Source organism: Triturus cristatus, chromosome 3_2 (genome assembly GCF_964204655.1).
Source record: "Triturus cristatus chromosome 3_2, aTriCri1.1, whole genome shotgun sequence".
NCBI classification, from domain to species: Eukaryota; Metazoa; Chordata; class Amphibia; order Caudata; family Salamandridae; genus Triturus; species Triturus cristatus.
Window position 1 is genome coordinate 973596307 of NC_140584.1, and position 22287 is coordinate 973618593.

The window sequence follows — 22287 nt, forward strand, 5'->3', positions numbered from 1 at the left end:
GTCCTCTTTGATGTCAGGGGGACCCTTAAATCCTAGATTTAGGAGAGTGAGGGGTGTGGAAGATAGTAGCCAATGTGCAGCTAGTCCCTGCAGCTAGTCCACCTCTGAGATGACCACATTTTGGATGTAGGTCATCCAACCTCTATTCTGCCACTCCTAAATATGAGAGAAATCTAATTTTAATGTACAGAGCAGGCTGCTCACCCTGGAGGTGTACACTTCCTTGCATAACTAATGTTCCGCCTGCCCGGTTGCAATTTTGCTTGGGGCAGGGGTGGGGCTGTTTCCTCCAGTGGGAGTCAGCTCAGATGCATATCGGAGGCAGCGCAGCCTTTGAAGCTCACCGCCTTGATGTTCTACTTCACTAGCCTGTTTGGGAGAACGGAGGTGTGACCTCCTTCCTGCCCAAGCCTTTGCTCCTGACTCCTGGGAGTGATCACACTGTCTGGCAGGAGGTCAGACTCTTGCCTTGGCAGCAGTAGGCACAGGAAATGCAGTTTTGTCAGAGAGATCACGGAAAAACTGGGGCAACCGAAGGCCGTATTATGCAATGTGGCGCATTTTCCTTGTAAGTGCTGGGCGCACCTTTCAAAATGTGTGCTTTGCGCTAACAAAGAGAGTGCACTGTATTTGATTTAAAGCACTGCCCCCAGGGCAGTCGCCAGCCTGTGATGCCCTGGGGCTGCCCATTCAAGTGAAATACAGAACTGCTTTGAAGCAGCCGCTCCGTGTTTCACTGTGCAGGCCGCAACCAGCTTGCCCTTTTAAGGGGGATTAGAGATCTCCTTGCAGGCAAGTGCAGTGAGTGATTGCACTCGCCTGCAAGGGAATGTCTGGGGGGTGTTCTGTAGGACCCTCTTTCCCCCTTCCAGAGGGCTGCTAAACGGGTCCTCACTGATAGTGCGCCTCCTGACAGCTTCTTTGCCTTTTGCGCCCATGTCTATAATATGGTGCGAGTGCAGAAGCAGCCTCATTAGTTTAGGGCACACCCCCATGCAAATGAGGGAACCCCCTCCCGGTAATGGTGCTGGTGCTATATGTGGGCCAGTGCTATCTGTGTTACAGAAAGGGCCACACACGCATTTGCAACCCTTTCTGTAATGCCAAAGTGCCCTGGGGCACTTTCCTTAATACGGCCCCAGGTGGGCAAACTCTAAGGTAGCCACCTGGGTGATTGCCATTTCACCCATGGCACGAGATTTGTGTCAGGGGTGAGAAGCCACATTGTTTGATACTAAACATGACATATATTGACGATACCATAATGGAGCTGCCAACCTCAAGAATGCCTCGGTGGCAGCTCATGCTATCCTATGGAACGCTGACACTTATAGTAGTTTCCCATGGGAAACACCACTATAGGGACATATAGGTGTGTCCTCACCTTTAATATACTGCACCCTGCCTCCTGGGCTGAGGAGGCCTTCCATAGGAGTGTCTGACATATATTAAAACATCAGCAACATGTTCTTCACATGTTGGAATTTGAGTGCACAGCACTTCTGTTGTCTGTTCACTCTCCAAAGAACACTCCTGGTCCCACCCCAGGAACTAAAGCACAACAGAAAGGGCTGATTACGAGTGAAGGTGCTGTTTATCTCATCTCATAAATAACTATACCCCAGGATTCATTATTTATCAGGTGTATAAATAGCGCCTATTAAGAATTTCCTGGCAAGAACATGCAGATTTTAGTGATTAACGACCAAAAACAGCATGATACAGCAACTACCATACACATTTCACCTGTTAAATTTCGACCGATGTAACAAAGGTTAATTTATCATAATTCCGACCCGTGCGTAAGCATGGGTTTACACACACATCGAAATACACCGACCCACTAGTAATGACATTCAAAGTGCATATGAGCGTGTATCGGCTCAAACTTGAACTGTTTCTCAACCTCGCCTTGGGGTGACATTTCAAGACCGCGGCAATGGCTCTGAAATAAAGGGTGCAATTGCAAGAAATACCTAGAGAAGAATGCGGTGCTTGTTATGCTTGTCAAGAAGAGATACTGCAGACGAGTTCGGTTCTAGGCTTTTGGAGGCCCGAGGCTGAGCCGTGAGCTTGTGCAGAGTTAATGGGCAAAACATCACTATGGGACAAGGGGAACTTGCGCGTACTTGTGCTTTTTAAGATGCCTCAGTCAGTCTAGGGCCTGCTGTTTTCGTTCCAAAGAGAGCTTTTAGAAGGCGATATGAGCAGGTCATTGAAAGCATAGAATTCTCCTGGCGCTGGATCACATACGCTGCACCTGAGCTGGTGGGAAGTAGACACAGGTGGGTGAAAACAGGCTCACAACTCAAAATACATACAGCAGCAGCAATAAATGATTGCCTAGTGAAATACTTGCTTTTATGAAAAATTGAGTATATATAAATGAACACAAAGTGAAAAAGAGCATTCACAAACAATACACATAGTCCCCTGAAGTCAGGGCTTTAGTGTTTTATTTATTTTTATTTATTTAAAAGTCTAATATAGCGCTGGTCAGACCCGAAGGTATCAGAGCGCTTTACATTATTAATCAGGCAGGTTCCTGAGTCCCACTCTCCTCTTGCTAGCGTTAGTAGCTATTCCCCGTTCACTCTATGCAACATTCAGGTTACGCCCCACTAGTAGTCCGAGTCTCAGAGTCCCACTCCGACTCTTAGTAAAATCTGAAATATTCTGGTGCTAAAGCACACAATTGGAGGCCAGTTCCCCCGGGGCTGCCTGGCTAGTAAATCAGTCTTACCCACAGCAGAAGGACCTGAACAGCCGGAGTCTCTGAGTGTGCCCCCTCCGTGGGTGCTGAAGCTGCAGCAGCTCTATCTGGGGAATTCTTCACACACAGCCCTAAAAGGGCAGCGGTCGGGTGTCCTCGAGTTCCTCACACATGTCTTGTGGTGACAGTGGCTGTGGGGTCCTCGATGCTCCTATGATGGATGTAAGTTTCTTGGAATCTTCCCACAGGTGGGGGGGTTAATACAATGCTCCTGGTGCTGGTCCTCAGTCAGGGCTTGAGTCTACATGGGTAATCACCTCCTCACAACGACGATCTTAATCAAACCATGCTCCTTGCCTTGTCCCTGTGCCCCCTGGCTCACTCTGCATACAGGTTATGGCTCGATGGACGTAGCAGCAATTTTCACGATGGCACTCCAAAGCATATGGGGTCATCGACTTAAGTCCTCACATGGGTTACGGTGTGATCAGCATGTCAGCCATATTCACGGTGGCCCCATCTGGTGTACGGGGTTGGGCTATGGTCCAATTGGCATGCCAACAATCTTTACGGTGGCCCCCCTGGCATACGAGGTCCCAGAATTCAAACCTGCACACAGGTAACAATGTGATTGTTTCAGCAAAGTTGACAGCTCACTTCACAGTGGCCCTCCCCTACCATATGAGGGCTGCCGACTTTAACCTCCACGCGGCTAGCGACCGGATTTGAGCATCAGCTGTCTCTTCACACTTAACTACAGGTATCCAACCACCAGGATCCCTCACTGGGCCTCTTTCCCTCCAATGGTCTCCTCTTCTTAACAGGGCATACTGGTCTTGGCAAGCAGGCAGGTGCTGGTGCTCTAGGCTCCAGGAGCAGGGGGTCTTGAATTTCTTGGGTGATGTCCCCTCATCCAGCAGGAGCAACTTCAAATCTGATAGCCCCACAACACTGGCCATGGGAGTGACTAGAGGTTCACATCTGGATGTCAGCCACAGTGATATGTGTATCAAAAGGATAATCCAGGACCTAAGCCCTACTCTTTATGAGTCTCTTATTAGTCCCATCTCCTTCCTGAGATGTGCCCAAGTCTTTCCCAGTCACCTCTTACCCCTTGAAGTGTACCAAAGAGCTTGGCTTTCCCTTCCTCCAGTGTGTGTCCCAATCAGCTCACCTGAATGCAGTAATCCACAAATCGTTCTAGGGTAATTTCCTACCTCCCCATGTTCCTCCAGTTAGACGTGGGTCTCCCAAACAAAACCCAGAATCTTCTATGTATTGTACCATTCACAGTCACACATACACCCAGCTAATGCATATAACACATACATGCTGCACAGCACTATATCTCCCATGTATTGTACTATTAACAGGTACACATACACCCAGTACATGCATATAACACACACACGTGCTGCACAACACTCAATCTCCCATGTATGTACTATACACATACACACATACACCCAGCACATGCAGAACACAAACACACTTGGCAGCACAACACACCCAACAGATGTAGGCCAAGGGAGAGTTACACACACAGCAGTGGAACTTTACATGAGTGAGCCTGTAGACCTCACTTCAGTGACAGTTATAAAGACCTGTTCGCACCCAGTGATCAATGCACGGTATGCTGCTGCAACCACCCTTGTGCTGCTTCACTCCTGGCAAAGGCTCCATGAATGTATTGCTTTGGGCGCCCTTCAAGATCCAACAAGACTGCAATCTGTGAGACAGGCCTATGCCATGGAAAACATGCACGATCCGTGATCGCCTATGACAACCAAAAACCAGCTTGAGGGATCGTGTCATCATTACAAGCCGGGGCACTCAGGGCAGCGGTGCACATACATTACCATATGAGGGTCTTTTCTATCTCAATAATGACATTGCCTAAAACATTTTTGTGGGTGCAAACTCTGAATCAATGCGTTTGTGACCATAAAAATACTATGAACAACTGACCAAGAGCCGTTCAGATGTGAGTTTTCTAGTCTTTCCTTGTTTCTCCCATTCAGTGTGCACCTTGGTTTACCCTGGGAAAATACCACAATGCATGTGCTGGCAGCGAGTTAATGCTATATCATTAATTCCTGTCTCAGAAACTGCTGTTCTCTCTTAGAGATGGAATCCAAAACGCCTGAGCTACTGTGCCGAACTCCATGCATCACATCTTATGTTCATATCTGTGAGTCACTCTCATGACATGGGTCACCCACATGTGATCCAAGATCTTGCTGTGCCACTGGGACTTTAGTGCACCTGTCGGACAAGGACACAAATACTGAAACATGCCAGAGAGTCAGGATGCTTGTATGTGTGTTGAAAGGGTACCTGGTCTGGCAGCTCAGGCGTGACCCTGCTTTTGGGAACATGGCCAAGACTGACTTGCACATGATTGGTCCCTGTCTGTAACTACACAAGCAAACAATGTAACAGAATGTTACAAAGAGAAGGGCCAGTGGTTATGATTAATATACACATTCCATCCATCACAGTTTTTTTCTCAGTGAGCCACTTTAAGCAACAGAGGCATGCACAGGCATGAGACTGGCATTGGTCTGTAGCTTGAACAAGGAAAAACTCACTCCTGGGGTTCACAATTTCGGCCCCAACATAGTTCGGTTGCTTGCATCCCTGCCGGAGGTAACGCGGCCTAGTGGTTTGAGCTGGACTGTCCCTATTAAGGGCGAAGGCTGAGTTGTGTATGGTTGCCTCTTCTTGTAAAACACTATTACCAAACAACAGTGCCTTGGAATGATACGCGACATAATGCCACTTATGATTCATTGAAACAATCAATCAATTACATATTTGGCTCTACTTAGTTAGTCACTGTTAGTGCCATGCGTGTCCCTAGATGTCGTAGGTCTCATAGCTCGCAGAACCACAGAGACTCAAACAGCACTTTATCGATGAGTCTTGAAGGCGGAAACAGATCAGGGGTTACTTGTATTCTTGTTAAAAAGAGATGCATTGGGTTTGGCATGCTAATTTCTGTGCTTCGAAGGGTAGGGTAAGATCAAGGAATTGACCAGCCACCCTGATAACAATATACAACGGTTTAAACATGATTTCTAGTGAATGAAGTCCCATGCTTGCACCTGAACTATATTTCTGCTGTCAGCAGGACTCCTTAGTGTTACAGAAGAGGTGTCCAGGGTAGGTGTAGGTGAGCGTACTCATGTTTGATTTTCTGACAAACCATGTAAAATAAAATTGCATAAAATACACCTGAAAGGAAATCTTTTACATAGTGGTTATCTTGAAAATCTGGCATAGATATAGCCCTTCTGGACCAAGGTTGGACATGCTTATGCCATGGGATTCTGCTCAAAACTTTATCATCCTGGTTTAGCCTGCTGGATTGTGTACTCCACTGATCTTTGTTTTAAGTGGTATTGTGCGAAAGCCAGATATTTTGTGGTGTCACATTCTGGTGTCCTTTTCAATTCTGAGTCCAGTTCTACTTGTCACCTGCAACCTATGAGCATGCCCAGTTAAGATAAAACCTATGTAACCTATCCAGATGCACTAGAGGGTGAGCGTGCCTTGCCCAAGTTCTGTGGAGTCACCCTCTATTGTAAGTGCTAATTAGCCTTTGGATACAAAACCGTCTCCCATTATCCTGACTGAGGTATGACTTTCCAAGCATACTGATGCTGAAGAGCTTGAGGCACCAAACTCTCTCTGGGTCATTACAATGGGATAACAAGATAAATGTCTTGTATATCACTATCCCCACCAGGAGGCACTATTACGTGCTATACTTTGCCCATAATACCTTGGAGTCAAGGGATCGATCGTAATGCACTATGGGCAAGTGAGATGGACAATAGGGCATGTGGAGTCAGGGAAGCAAATGGGAGCCTTTGAGTAGTATGAGGTGGTGTTGAAGGCACTTTTGAAAGTGTTTTGGGAGATGGCAGATCTCAGGTTAAGAGGGTTAGGTCTTTCATTGCTAAGCTGCAGAGCTAAAATTACGTAAATTCTGAAGAATCTCATAGAGTTTTCGATGTTATAAAGCTAAGCTGGGTTTGAACTTAGAGTGGCAATATGCCCAGGCCATTAAACAAACAAGTGGATGGGAAGGATCACCAGGTCATCTATACATGCTCACATAGGGCCCTATTTTGACTTTTGGCGGTGCAGGGGCGGGTGACACGCCACCGCCACCGCCACGCCCCTGCACCACCAAGAGTCCCCGCTGCCCACCCGTCAGTTACAACTTAAAAGTGGTCTGGGGGTGGGAGGCGTGGCGGTCTTGCAGTGGTGCCTCTTTCAAAGGTGGCAGGGTCCTTGAAAAAGGCATCTCAATGGGAATGCTACACAAGGTTCCTGCACGACATGGACTCGAAAGTCCATTGCGTGCAGGAACTGGTGTGCATGCACACAGGGGGACACATGATTAGTTTCCGCCCTGCCACGGTGTTTATGAGGAGAAACCTCCATGACACCGCTGGTGGAGAGGAAACTCATAATATGCTTGGTGGGACCGCCGATTATTATGGCCTCCTGACGGCTGCATCACCTCGTACCAGGGTGGTCTGATCGCCCAACTTGTAATGGGGCGGTATGACTGCCAGTGCGGCGGTGGCTGGACCACCACAAGCGACCCCGTGAGTCTGATGGTCCTCGGACCGCCAGACTCGTAATCAGGGCCATAGACTTAAATATAGTTTTCAGGTGTCTGGAGGACATCAGTCTCGGGAAAGTTCTTACATAATTTCCAAATTGCTGCAGAAAGACCATTTGCTCTGCCATGAACAATTGCAGGCCCTACTTTTAGAGTCTGATTTATTTCTTTGGTCGTATGTTGAAATGCTACAGGTTCTAGGACAAGGACACCTACGTGCAACACTGCACTTAAACAATCTTTAAAAATAGAGTGGTCATATGGACCATTCAGCACCTTCAGCATATAACAAAGGCAACAGTTCTAAGAAAAATAATACGAGATTGAATGGAACCCTCAAGGCCAAGCTAAGTAGCCAAGACTTTTAAAGCAACACGCAAGAAGGTCAACATAACTGTTGAGCTGAACAAAGGCCTCAGTAATTTTATGCTATGGCATGCTAAGCATTTGAAAAGTGCATGGCTAGCCAGCGTGCCTCCCAATTATGCACCTCACATAGTAGCTGATGTAGGGTATATCATTCGAAAAAGTGAGTCTTGAGAAGTTTCCTCAATTTGATTTCCTCTTTAATGATTTTCAAGGGTAACGATTGGATGTTCCAAAGTTTCAATGCCAGGTAGGCAAAAGAACGCCCACTACTTCTGGCTTTCTTAATTTTGGGCACTATAAAAAGCCTTTGGTCAGCAGAGTGTAATGATCTTTTGGGGTTGTAGGGCGTTAGCAACCACTGTATTAGAGGAGAACGTTTGTTATACATCGCCCGATGGGCCAGACAGAGCGATTTACATGTAATCCTCTTGAATACTGGGAACCAATGAAGGGCTGAAAGAGACAAGGGAACAAAATGATGTTGATGTATTTTTAACAGAGTATGTGCTGTGGCATTCTGAACCACTTGTAGTCGCATGACCATGTACAGAGGGCTGCCCAAATACACTGAGTTACCATAGTCTAGATGGGACAGCACTAAACCTTGAACTACAGATCTTCAAGTGGCGAGGGGAGCCAACTCAGAACCTTCCTTAGTGGTCGAAGTAAACCAAAACAGCCGGATGCTAATTTTGTTACATAGACATTGAACAGGGAGGGGCTTAATAATGAACCCTGTGGCTCCCCATATTCCATGGGAGTGTGTCTGAGCAGAATGATTCCTCAACCAACTTGAAAGCTTCTGTTCCTTAAAAATGAAACTAGCCATTTAAGAGGTGTGCAGTTGAATCCTGCTTCTTCTAGTCTCTTAATGAGTATTGACAGAATACCGTAGCAAACGCGGAACTTAGGTCCAGGAATATAACTGCAGCTGAACCATTTGAATCGAAGATCCCTTTAAGCTCATCAGTCATGGCTAACAAGGTTGTTTTCATGCTGTTACCCGCTCTGAAGCCTGTTTGGGTAGGGTAGAGAATTCCCTGATCCTCCAGAAATGAGAAAAGGTTTTTAATAACAAATTTCTCTATAATATTTTTTTTTTTTTTTTTTAGACCTCATATGAAGATAATATGCTCCAAGAAAAAGAATCAAGAAAAAAGAGTCTCTAACCCTGTTTGAAGTCTGAAGGAGTACTCCTGTAATTACCGATTTGAGGATACAGTGTAACTTCCAGAAAACCGTACCTTCAACTCCTTATATGGGTTTTTGCCTTTGTCTTGAGTCTACATTGGCCCCCGGTGAAACGTTGCCCATAAAGAAAGGCCTTCTCAGCCCATACGCCTGGGCTTTGCCTTGGGCATGTTAGATAATCATAGGACCCAAAAAAAAAAAAAAAGAAAAAAAAGAATTGAAAAAGAACAAGATATTTTAGTTTCCAAACATTTTAGTTTTTTTTTACCTGTCGTATCGCCTCTTCCCCTTCCCATTCCCTTTATGTATAACTAGTCCCTGACTCAACCCAGTTTTCCCATATTTCCCAATATCTAGCTTTTTTCTTATGGATCCCTACTTGGTCTAGCATAGCTATCCTTTGGATGGAATGTAACCATTCTACTTCCGTAGAGGAAGAAGGCAAAATCCACTTGATACATATTTCCCTTCGGGCTAAAAGAATCAGAACAAAAAATAGCGCTTTGTGGTTTCTAGTTAAACTTCGTTCTTCAATTTCACTAGGAAGTAACCCAAAAAGAACCAAAACTATTGTTAACTTTATTTCTAAACCCATAATATAAGAAAGAGTCTTACCAATTTTATCCCAGAAGGGAGTTAAGACCGGGCAACTCCAAAACATATGTACCTCGTTAGCCAATTCACTTCCACATTTGGGGCACTTCTTAATGTCTCGGCTTCCCATCTTTGAAATTTTCTGGGGAGTCCAGTATGCCTTGTGCGCTGTAAAGATGTGATTCTTTTTTAAAGAAGCAGCATTTACATAGGACCAGAGATAGAACATAGATACTTGCCCAATGTTTTCAAGGTCTTCATCCGGAAGGTCTTTTTTCCAAATTTCCATAAATGCAGCCTGGTCCTCCTCTCCACCTTGGGCAAGTAACCAGTACCAGGCAGCCACTTGTTTTTCTTTGCCACTACGAGTACATATCTTATACGCCAAATTTGAGTTCCCTTTCACGTCGTTCCCGGCAGATCTAATCCAACTTGACAGCTGATAAAATTTAAACTTAGAAATCGAACCTCCAGTTATAGATGATAAATGAGGCCAGGAAATTATTTCAGCTTCATGTAAAATTTGCCCCCAGGTGTTAATCCCAGATCTTCTTAACGGGGCTGCCAAGCTGTCCATTAAGCATTCCGGAGTGCCAGGGGAGTCCCAAATTGGCGCAGATTCGTTATAGTATGGGATTTTTAGAAGTCTTCTTACTTGTGTCCAAATTTTAATAGCCGCACTCAGTATCTTGAGTTTTACTTTTTTTTTAAATTTGGGGTTCCCAAATTTAAAAAGAAACTTCCCAGCTTGTTTAGAGAAATCTTTTGTGAGAGCATTGAAAAGAGGAGAGAACATACAGTCCTCTAACATTAGTTGTCGAAAGTTTTTTAGTTGGAATGCACACATGTACAGATAAAGGTCAGGGCTTGCAATTCCTCCGTAGTCCTTTTTTTTCCTAAGTTTGTTTCGCGAAATCCTTGGACATTTATTAGCCCATATAAACCTTGAGAGAAGCCCCTGTACTTTCCCAAACCACATTTTTGGGAACTCGAGGGGGATAGCATTAAACAGAAAAGTGAATTTTGGGATGATGGACATTTTCACAATGTTAGATTTACCCAGAAAAGAGAGAGAAAGCGCTCCCCATGATTGTAGCTGGGAGGCTATTTCTTTAGTTGCGCTATTTTGTTGATATCTTGCACAATCTGGATTCCTAAATATCTTATCTCCTTCTTTTCATAGGGGCTCTCAAAGTCCATATGCCACTTCATAAGTTCTGTTTTTTGTTGATTGAGAAGGTATCCCGAGACCTTTCCAAAGTTCTCTATTTCCCCACATATGATTTTTCCAGATTTCCAGTGAATATAACTAAGTCGTCCGCGTAAAGGCCTATTCTTTTTTCCCACCCATTGCAGTTAAAGGGAATAATGTTATGAGATAATCTTAGATTGTGTGCTAATGGTTCAATATACATATTAAAGAGTATCGGTGACAGGGGACAACCCTGTCTCGTTCCTCTCCCAAGATCTCTATAATATTACTGCTACATGGATGCAGGGAGATAGGTCTATAAATGTCAAGTAGTAAGGGGCCTAGGTTGGTCCTTTTCAAAAGTAGTATCAGCATGGCATGTTTCCATGACAGGGGCACTTCCCTGCTCTCTAGTAAAGGATTAAGTATATTGGCCAAAGCAGGGCAGATGTTTTCCCGCCTTGAAGTGAGGTGCCTTAAACCTGATACACAACATACATTTGCCTGGCAGAAATGGGAAAGGAGGAGCCTAGACACAGTGACTTGGCATGCTGAAACTACAGATGTAATGTGAATATTGCACTTTACAACGCGAAGTTTACACCGCGATACATTGACATCACGGTCGTAACAACGAACGCGTTGTTACAACGCAGTGCCATTACAACGCAAGTTGTTACAACGACTTGCGCTAGATGGGGCGCTGGACTTAGGAATAGCATGATTTACTATTCCAACACCAGTGTGTGCAACAGTAGGGAAGGTGTTGGAATAGTAGGGAAGGTGTTGGAATAGTAGGGAAGGTGTTGGAATAGTAAATCATACTATTACTTAGTCTAGCGCAAGTCATTGTAACAACTTGCGTTGTAATGACACGGTCGTTGTAACAAAGGAGTTGTGAATGTATCACGGTGTGAAAGCCACGATGTAAAAGTTGTTTCCCTTGTAATGTGAGACTACCCGCATTGTGAGGGAATGTGAATCGGAAGCATACAAATCTGCACAAAACCTTTAGAAAGCCTTTATTAATGCTCGCGGTCTGACTGTGGCGGCACCTCCGCTAAGGCTGAGGAGCGTGTTCCCACTGCTCAATAGGGAAACAAATAATAACAACATATTGTTATTATCATTTTAGTTTTCCTATTAGAGTCAGTGGCTTTTGGGCGGGTGGTACTGGGCATAGCAGGGAGAGGAGTGGTTTGCACTCTTTAAGTGCGCAAGACTGCTTGGCCGGCCCTCTTGGGCCTGGGTGCTTCCTGCTGCTTCCTGCTGCCGACCAGAGCCAGGAAGAAAAGGACGGAGGAGAGACGCAGCCGGCCGTAGCAAGGTAAGAGGCTTTTTTCTTTTTTTGTTTCTGTCCCCACTCCGACCTCCTACCCCGGTCCGGTAGCAGCCACTACTGGGTCTGGAAGAGTGTCAAAAGCAACATTAGTTGAAAGGGACACTGTTAGCAGGTAGCCGCTCTCGGTTAGACACTCAGGGGTGTAAAGGGAGATATTCTGACTTGGGTACAAGGGAGGAGAGGCCTTGCATGTGTTTAGCATGCTTATGTTTGTAGATTAACATTGGCAACACTGACTGCCCGATCCGCACCATGGAGCTCCTGGGCTGTATCATGAACAGCTGCACTGGCTCATAGCAGAGCGCAGTACCTTTATGAGTTTGCTTGCAGTGTCTAAAGCTCAAACATATAACTCAGAATTTCTCATAGTAAACACAGCTGATCACATTACCTACAGGCGAAATAGAGGGGGCAGCATTTTAGAGTTGCTCTCTTGCTAGACAGGATGGACAGCATGTTCCAAACAAGCATTTGCAATGCAATTGGTGTCGCCTTTGGGACCTTATAGGTATTTAGCTATGCAGCGCATTAGCCTGGGTGCTGAAACAGCTACTCTTCTGTAACATGGAGGGAATGTAAGCTCCAAACGGCGTGACAAGCCAGGTATGGGAACACATGGAGAGCAATATTGCCTTTCCGGAAATGGTATATCTGAAAGCTCTGTTTTTAATATAAAATCAGGGCCTTCGGTGGTCATATCATTGAAAATACAAGATTTGATTTTTTTTTATTGTCTACGGGTGCTCGTGGAAGACAATTTCTATGGACTGGAATCTAGAGAATGCTAAAGTGAATCTGGTATTTTACTGACCTCTGCTGGCCGTTTTCTATCAAGACAGTTGAACAGAATAAAAAGTTACTAAGCGGAAGCAGACAAGTCCCGGGGCTGATCTCCAGAGCCCACAAAGTGCATACACATATAAGTATATAATAAGTATATACTAAAGTATATACAAGAGGTCTTAAACGCTCGACCTAAAAAAGTCAGTAGCTCCAGAGGACTTTCCCTCTGTTTATTCCCTCCCAGTATCAGGAGAGAGAGCAGTGAGGCCATGGGGGTCTTATGAGGGGTCAACAAATAGGGCAGGGCCTCCTTGTTGGGGCTGGTGTTAACCACCCATCCACCCTATCTATACATATATCAAACAAAAGAAAGAGAAAAGAGAAAAAAAGAGATGGAAAGGAAACTGAGGGGCATATTTACAAGCCTCTTGCGCCACTTTTGCGTCACTTTTCCCATGTTAAAAGTGGCGCAAGGGGCTTGTAAATCTGCCCCTGAATGTTTTATTTCAGCGTTGCAATGGGGGTTTACAGGGAGATCCTAAAGCTTCTCACAACAAATACACAGACCCCCAGATAGTGGATCTTGGAGCCAAAAGTGTATCCCAGTCACTAGGGGCCTGAAATGAGGCGACCCCTCTCCTGAAACCCTCAAGGGTCAGCTGGAATCCTGAGCAGCTGTGGACACTGGCCTTGGTCTCGCTCGGACTCTCAGGAGCCGTCTCATGACAGGGGCCATCCATTCCTCGTACTCACCACTGACCTGTGAGTCCGCCTGTAGGCTAACTCAATCTATGTAATCAATAACACAATTTTATGCAAAAAACAGTTGTCAGTGCCATTTATTGTGTCGAGTGCATGTTTACTCAAGAGTGATTGGTCCTCACATCCGCCATGGGTGGGGGCAGCGATGCTGTGACTGTCCTGCAAACAGCACAGCTCGGAGACAGAGAGCGGTGACTGCCTCTCTGTTTACAAACTTTACTGTATCCACGTTATGCCTCAAACTGAAGAAACCCGGAGTTCCATGCATGAACTTTGGACACTGCAGGAGCATGACAACAAGCCCTGCCCTGAGCGCTGCAACGGTTCTCGGTTTATTTGCCTGCTGGGCCGGCTTGTTGTTGCCTAGCTGTGAGCTGAGTGTTTAACCTTTGCATCCTTGGTGATAGTTTGTGACATAAGGAAGTGCCATAGGCGAGCACACCCACTTTCCAGTGAGAGAAAAACACACACACCTGACCCTCCCATTAGCTTCCAACGTGGCAGGGAAAACACCCTAGGCCCCCTTTCCACAAACATAAATCTCAGAGCCTCTAGAGGCGACACGCTGAGAGCTGGAATGCTGCTGATAGGACAGGTAATTGACATGTATATCTGCGGTTTCAAAAAACATGGATTCGTGTCATAAAGGAATTCGTGTCAAGGGCTGAGTTAGATATAAACTATTGGGCAGATTTATGAGCTCCTTGCGCCACTTTTGAGTCACTTTTCCCATGTTAAAAGTGACGCAAAAGTGGCGCAAGGGGCTCATAAATCTGCCCCTATGTCTCAGTCTCTGCTCAACGCATTTATTTAGTTATGTTTCAAACTGTTTCTTTTTCCCAAAAAATGATTTCGCTTTTTCTAATTTTCAATCGCCATGGTTCTTTTTCCCAAAAAATGATTTCCCTTTTTCTCATTTTCAATCGCCAATGTTACACCTTTTTTTTAACTTCACCACCCCCACTAACCATTTTGGGGCATATGTATGAAAGGAAAAATTAGTCGCAAACGCTGCGAATCGCAAAAAACAGCGTTTGCGACTGATTTTTCGCTATTTCATATGTATGACACACTTCCACACAGAAAAATAAGAAATCGCTAAATTAGCGATTTCTTAGGCTGCGAAACATGAAAACAGCGAATTTCCTTGCGAATACTTAATTTGCGATTTCTTAGCTTAGCGAAAATCGCTAACAAGAAATCGCAAGCTAAGAAATCGCAAACACATGTATGAAAACTTCGCAAATTGCGATTTTACTAAATTCGCAATTTAAGAAATCGCTATTAACACCAATTGCTTGCAGGTGGTAAACTGGTGCAAGGTACATAAACCAGCCCACAATGCAACAAACACACCCACAATGGCTGCAATGTACGTGATAGCCAGGAGGCTGCGTATTCGGGCCCTTGCTCACAGGAGAATGAGACAGGAACGTATATTCAGGCTGCGCATCACCCTGTTCCAGAACTCTGAAGAGGACATCTATGACAAGTACAGACTGCACCCACAGACCATAATGGACCTGATTGAGGAGCTGAAACCCCACTTGGAGCACCCTACACGCAGGACCCAAACAATTCCCACACATGTGCAGGTCCTGTGCTCCCTGCAACTCCTGGCGTCAGGGAGTTTTCAACGGGTCATAGCGGAGGTTGGTGGGGTGTCACAGAGTGCACTTTCGCGCTTCTTCCATGCCTTCCTAGATGCAATGCTACTGAGGCTCTCACATCACATTTACTTCCCCACCACCCAACAGGCATTACAGCAAACGATACTGGACTTCTACCAGATTGCACGTTTCCCCTACGTCATTGGCTGCATTGACGGGACCCATGTGGCCATCACACCCCCAGCAGAAACTGAATATGTCTACAGGAATCGGAAATGCTACCATTCCCTCAACATACAGATTGTGTGCAACGCTAAGTATAACATCACAGACATCGTAGCCAAATACCCCGGCAGTACACATGACTCCTTCATCTTCAGACACAGTGGAATACACAGACGTCTGAGTGCTGGAGACTTTGGGGAGGGGTACCTGCTTGGTAAATACATTGCACACATCAATACATCCACTACATCACTTGAGGGGGGGGGGCATTGACTTACCTATTGTGTTTTTTTCCATGCAGGTGACAGTGCCTATGCAGTGCGTGACTTCATCCTGACCCCATACCTGGATCCTGCAAATGCAAGTGAGAGGAGCTACAACAGGGCACACAGATCTACACGCTGCGTCATTGAGCGAACCTTTGGAATCCTGAAGAGCCGCTTCCGGTGCCTGCATAAAAGTGGAGGCGCACTGCAAGACAGCCCTGAGACCTGCTGTAAAATCGTGGCAAGCTGTGCAATGCTACATAACATGGCAATGAGGAAAGGCACCACAATTGATGTGACCGATACAGACACATCGGATGACGAGCGCCCTGCTTCCCCTGCCAGACCAGCACCAGGAGTTGGGGCAGCTGCTGGACGCCAGAGACGGACTGAGATCACACCAAACTACTTTTAGGTGAGTATGGATGAAATGAGACAACAAAGCCTGATGATGTGTTAAGTGTTTAATCACACTTCACATGCAAGAAATAGTAATTGTCCCCAGCACATGTTGTACACACAGTGCAGAGAAGGCACAAGTAATAGGGCAAACAGCCTTTTCGGGTTAATGCACACGTGTTGCAGGAAGTGTCCCCGCAGATGATCACCTCCGTCGCTGCCGTCCAGGGTGAGTGCCCCCCATGGTGCTCCCTTGGCCTGCTACCTGTCTGCCACAAGGTTGGAGTGATGCTGCTGCGACTTGATGTGTCCTCACTCTCAGCAGAGGCCATTAGTGCGCTGCCACCAGCATTGGCTGTCTACAGCTGTTCCACAGCAGTGGTTACCTGCGCAAGCCCTCGTGCAATGTCCTGGCAGCAATGTGCCATGTCCACCTGCATTGGTACGCTTCTGCGTGTGAGTGCGCTGGTGGTGGTGCAGAGGCGGTTGACTGCCTTTGTATAATTGTGTAGGCGTGCATTGGCACGTCGTCCAGCCCTGTCATTGGCAGCTTGGGTGTCCCTCAAAGTGGCACAGAGCTCATGTATCGCCGCTACCATGTTCCTATTGTCAAGATGTATGCGGCATAGCTGGCGATTTATTGACCGCATTGCCTTGCTTTGCAGGCGCTGTTCCTGCAGCATACACTGTTCCAAGCCGGAGAACACGGACCCTTCTCCTTCTGTTGCAGTGCTGCTCCTGGGCCTTGATCTGGATGTGGCCTGTGCCCTTTGCCTTGATGTTTGTGCGTCATGACAGGGCATTTCTGTCACACCCTGACTCCCCTCTCTCCTGTCGGTGTCATCGCCTGTTGCTGGGAATTCCTCGTCAAATGGAGGCAGTGGGGGCACATGTGCGCGCTTCCTGCGCTGAATTGGCTGCTGGTCTGTGTCATCGCTGGAGTCCGCAGGGTCTGCAGGCTCCTCTCCCTCTGCGCTGTCTTCTTGTGGCATGCCATGTGCTGTGGATGTAAAGGGGACTACATAAGTTTGTGTTACTGTCTGCATGTGGCACTCAATAAAGTTACAATTCTTTGACGGCTAACCTCTGACACATTTTCATTCAATGATCCCCAATACACATATGTTGCATTTAATTTTGATGGTGTCATGGACACACAGTCAGACACAGTACTACGAGTCCCATGATGCATTGCTGTGTGTGCTGTAAGACCTGGCCAGGATTGACATTCTGGGAGTTTACTATGCGCATTTGGGGGAGTGTGCAAGGGATGGGGAGGAGTACAGGTTGATTTTGCATGCATCTTACCTTGACTGCTGGATGCAGGGTCGGAGCTGTCTATTGCAGCCACACCACCAACGCTCTCAGGCAGGAGGGTAGACTCCACGAGCTCCTCATGGGGGGTTGGCTGCTCTGCAGTGGATGGTCCTCCTCCAGTCTGATTGGCATCCTTGAGTCTGGCTGCCACCCTCTCCTTGGACCTCTGGCGCATATCGTACCACCGCTTGCGCAGCTCCTCGATGGTACGTGTGGTGACTCCAACAGCATTCACCTTGCTCTGTATTTCGAGCCAGATTTTCCTCTTCCTGGCCTCTGGGACTTTGAGTGCCTTCTTCCCAAAGAGGAGCTCATGGCTGCAGACCATCTCCTCAATGAGGACCTCCTCCTCCTTTTCAGAAAACTTGTGTTTTCGCTTTCTTTTCTCAGCATCCTTGCCCTGCTGTTGTTGTTTGGGAACCATTGCTGGTTGCTGTCTCCAGGAAAGCCTCCTCACACTCCACAAGCAGTCTCTGGGTGTGGCTCAGGTAAGCAGGTGCAGGCAATCACTCCAGTTTCCTGTTTGTGATGTCATCAGCCTGCACCAGGCTTGCAGATTCCCGTTTTTGCGATTTCTTAATTTGCGAATTTCGCTATTAAGAAATCGCAAAACGGGATTCTGCGATTTATTTGCGACTTTTAAGTAATCGCAAATGATTAGCGATTTATTTTTTACATCCCGTTTAGCGAATCTGAATTTGCAAATCACAAAATATCGCAAATTAGGATTCGCTAGAGGGGAGTTTGATACATATGCCCCTTAGTCCCTACATTTTTAATGCTCACAATATGTTAAACTTGTATTCGTTTAGAAATAACCAGGGTCAAACCCTGTACAGTGAGGGATACAGCATGCCTGCATAGATTTCAACTCTGAAGGGCCTCCCCGCTTCGGAGTGATGCTTGTAAACTCTTTAAAGAGAGTAAGAACGGGGGCTGCCATTTAATATAAACCGCTCCCAATCATACACTCGTTATCCGCTTCCAATCACGCACTCGTTATCCGCTTCCAATCATGCACTCGTTTTCCGCTTCCAATCATGCACTCGTTATCCGCTTCCAATCATGCACTCGTTATCCGCTTGCAATAATGCACTCGTTATCCGCTTCCAATCATGCACTCGTTATCCGCTTCCAATCATGCACTCGTTATCCACTTCCAATCATGCACTAGTTATGGTAACACTTGGCTTACGGTTCTTCATCCATTTTCATTTGGGGATTTGTGGAGTCAAAACTTCTGCTAACTTTTCTGTGCTTGTGTTAAAGCTATCTGACGGAAATGGAAGACCCGAAAGCCAAGTGCACACCTGTCTATACTGGATAGCAAAGGGTATCTTGAAGAATTGCTTATCTCGCGCCACATCTCTGAGCGACCTCCCACCTCCGTGTTGTTAGCACTAAATGTTACTTCGTGCCCAGAACCAGTGTACACCCTGGATACTAGTCGGGTAATAATGGCCAAATATTGTGATCCCAGCTAACTTTATATAGTTTTTGTGAATATATTTAAGAAGCAAGAACGACTATAACCTCAAACTCTACATTTCTTTTGCTTGTTTTGAGCCTGCTCGAAGAAAGCACAGGTTATATGTTTCAGAGTGACTTCTGTACAAGCCAGTCTTCTTTTTATCTTCCAACAAAATGGAGGGTTCTTGGGCTGTTTCTAAGGGAAAAACAGGCTCAAATCTTCTGTTAACATGATCTGTGAACAATACAGTGCATTTTTGCATCAAATTCAATTCAAAGAAACTTTATTCGGTCAATAGACCATTAAAGTGCATATGCATAATGACAATTTATTAAAACAATGAAAAAAATGAAAAAAAATCCTTAGGAGCACAGAATCAAACCCCACGAACAAATTTATAAATACCATCGTTTGGAACCTGTGCTCCATACATTACAACAATAAGCACAAATCTAAAATTTTAATACCAACGGATATGTGGCATAATGCAAACATTAAAAAAGGTCTTAAAAAACCTCAGACGATGGAGATAGATAAAATGTAACATATCCAGTTAAAACGTGGAGATATTAGCGTCATTTTGCGAAGACAACACATAGAAAATAAAAAACGCGACATCGCAAATACAATAGGCAATTGTGTGTTATATTTCAGCAGTCTGAATGTGTCTGCACAGTGCTGTGTACCTAGGTTTCTGCATAACTGGAGCAACCAGCGATGCCTAGCCTTCCTGTAACCAGGGCAGAAAAAGATTACATGGTATTCTGTCTCCTCAGCAATACTGCAAGCCGGGCAACCTAAATAAATTGTGCCAGCCCATTTATTAGTAAAGGCACACAATGGCAGAACCCTGTGCCAGAATTGCAAGTATAACTTCCTGGCTAAGGCAGGTTGAATATCATCCAAATGAGCTTGTTGCTGAGCTCCCCTGTAGCTGTGCAAATTTACTCTCCCTATATCTCCAGGCCAGTTCCTTCCTTGAAATCATGGGACATGCTGCCTCTGCATTATACCAAAGGCTTGCACGGCCTATGGTCAGAAATGTGTCCCTTACATGTGCTATCCAAGGTATTTTTCCCGCACCATGCAAGCTCAGTACCACCCTGAGCTCTGCCCTATAATCCGCCAGTTCCGGGGTAGCCCCAAAGTGATGCCAGAATGTAAGGGGTCTGAGGGCGATTTCATCAGCAATTGGCCTTACCCCAATGTCCAAACGGAGCGGAGTAAGGAGGGAACTAAGGGGAGGGCAAATAAGTGTCTCACAAAGATATTCTCGATCTTGGTGATACATTGTGGTTAAAAATGCCCCCAAATTTCAGCCCCATACAGAGAGGCACCCCTTGCTTGCACTTTATAAATTTCAACAAGCGGACCAATGGGTTTATGAGTGGAATTCTAAAATAACTTGGACTGAGCTAGCTTTAGGCTATCTTTCTTAATTTGGGCTCCTCAGGCCATTTTTTCAGTTAAAGTGACCCGAGATACTCAAAAACCGACACCCTCTCCAGCGGAATCCCTGGTAGGCAGGGGTTTGGTCCAATTGAGCTACCTGGGTTGAAGACCATACACTTTGTCTTCTGGGTATTAATTTTGAGCCCCCTGCATTTGCAAAAGGCATTAAAACTGTCAAGGATCCTCTGGACACCCATTGGTGATTTAGATAGCAGAAGAGTATTGTCCATAAACATCAGTGCTGGCACTTTCCTGTTCGCTAACTTGGGTGCATCAATGTCCTTTCCTGCATTAAGTGTCTCGACAAGTGCGGTAGTGAATAGACAAAAGAGGGTGGGCTCGAGAACACAACCTTTTCAGACACTGCTATCTATGGGTATAGGGGCAGTCAATTCTCCATGCTTGCCAAATCTAATTTGGGCATAATTGCCTTCATGGAGCCGCTTTAAGAGGAGGCATAGATAGCTTGGGACACCCAGATCACTGAGGACCACCCACAATTTATCTCTGGGAACCAGATCAAACGCGGATTTTAAGTCCATGAAAATTAAATAGAGGCTGCCACCCTCTAAAATCACTGTTTTCCAATGCAAACGTTGGAGCCCAGAGATTTGATCTGTGGTAGACAGCTTTTCCCCAAAGCCTGCTTGAAAGGGGCTCAACATTGTAATTTCTTCCATCCATGTAGACGGTCCAGCAACACACGAGCAAAGATTTTCTGACTGACATCAATTAGGCTTCTCGGTCTATAATTTATGGGAAGAAGTGGTGAACCCTTTCTATAGATCGGCAGAATTTCTGCACCAGCCCAGGTTGAAGGGATCGCCATTCCCTGGAGTATAGCATTACACAATGCCCATACATAAGGGCCCCAGATAGAGGGTACAATACGAAAGAGGTCCCCTGGGATCTTATCCAGACCATGGAGCATTAGACAGAGCTACTTTGCTTATAGCTCTATTGATTTCATTAAGAGTTATCTCGGGGGGCCTCAGCATAGAGTTTCTGCAGAGGCATCAAAATTCGTCATCATTCCATGTGTCCTCTAGGCACTACAACATTAATGCCTTGACACTGTTGCCATATCACAGTTATCTGCACTGAGCAACCTGGTCACTGTGCCATTTTTGGTCACTCTGTCATATATTGCATAAGTTGAACCAATACAATTCCTGAGTTTTCGTATGTGCTCTCTGGCTCGTTCTTTGACAAACCTCTGATGTGTATAAATTACAACTGAATGTCGAGCTGTATTTAATGTCTTTCCTAAGTTAACATGAACCGCTGTTTTCGATACATGCAAAGTTACTTACCCAGTTTCCTCCTTTTGAGTGGCCCTATTTTACAATATGTCTTGAAGAAAGTTAGATGGCGTAGTACTTGGTGGGGGAGTTGGATGCATATATGAGTTACCATGTGCCTTGAAGGCCCATAGTTCCTATAAACCAAGGGTGTCTCTCACAAATTTCTGGGCCGACCCAGTGTACATATATGTTTTATTAATGCTGATGTATGTTTGTTAGGGGATCGATTTGGGATTTCACGAGGTCTAGCAGGTTGCTAATCATGTTCATGTTCTGTCTGAATTTCTGTATTTAATCCTGGTGGGTGGTTTCATGGGGGGTGGCACTTTCATGAATCGTCTTTTCCTGTGGACTCCTCTTTTTCTCCCTATATTTCGCATACCTATGAGTGCCTGCTGGAATTACATGTTTAGGAGGGACATTTGTCTCTGTTTCTCATCATTAGCCCGGCCCGTGCCTTTGTTTTTATAAGCGCGTTTAGATTTGGGTGTTGGTGATTCTGGCTGCTATATTTGAGGTCAGCAGGCTTGTGTGTAAGAGTCTCTGGCACCATGAGTAATCGCTTTGATGTTGTGGGTGCATCCATTTGAGCTGCACCATTCTTTTGAATCGTGCAATCCCTTGTTTTTAATGTTGATCTATTCCTTACCTTGTTTTT

At 45.6% G+C, this 22287-nt stretch overlaps 1 long non-coding RNA gene across 1 annotated transcript; it reads left to right on the plus strand.

The window, feature by feature from the left end:
* The first annotated feature begins 11976 nt into the window (after positions 1–11976).
* On the plus strand, positions 11977–17166 carry LOC146858911 (uncharacterized). Its single transcript, XR_014979710.1, has 3 exons — positions 11977–12025; positions 15722–16101; positions 16751–17166. It is a non-coding gene; the product is annotated as an uncharacterized LOC146858911 (long non-coding RNA).
* The last annotated feature ends 5121 nt before the right edge of the window (positions 17167–22287 follow it).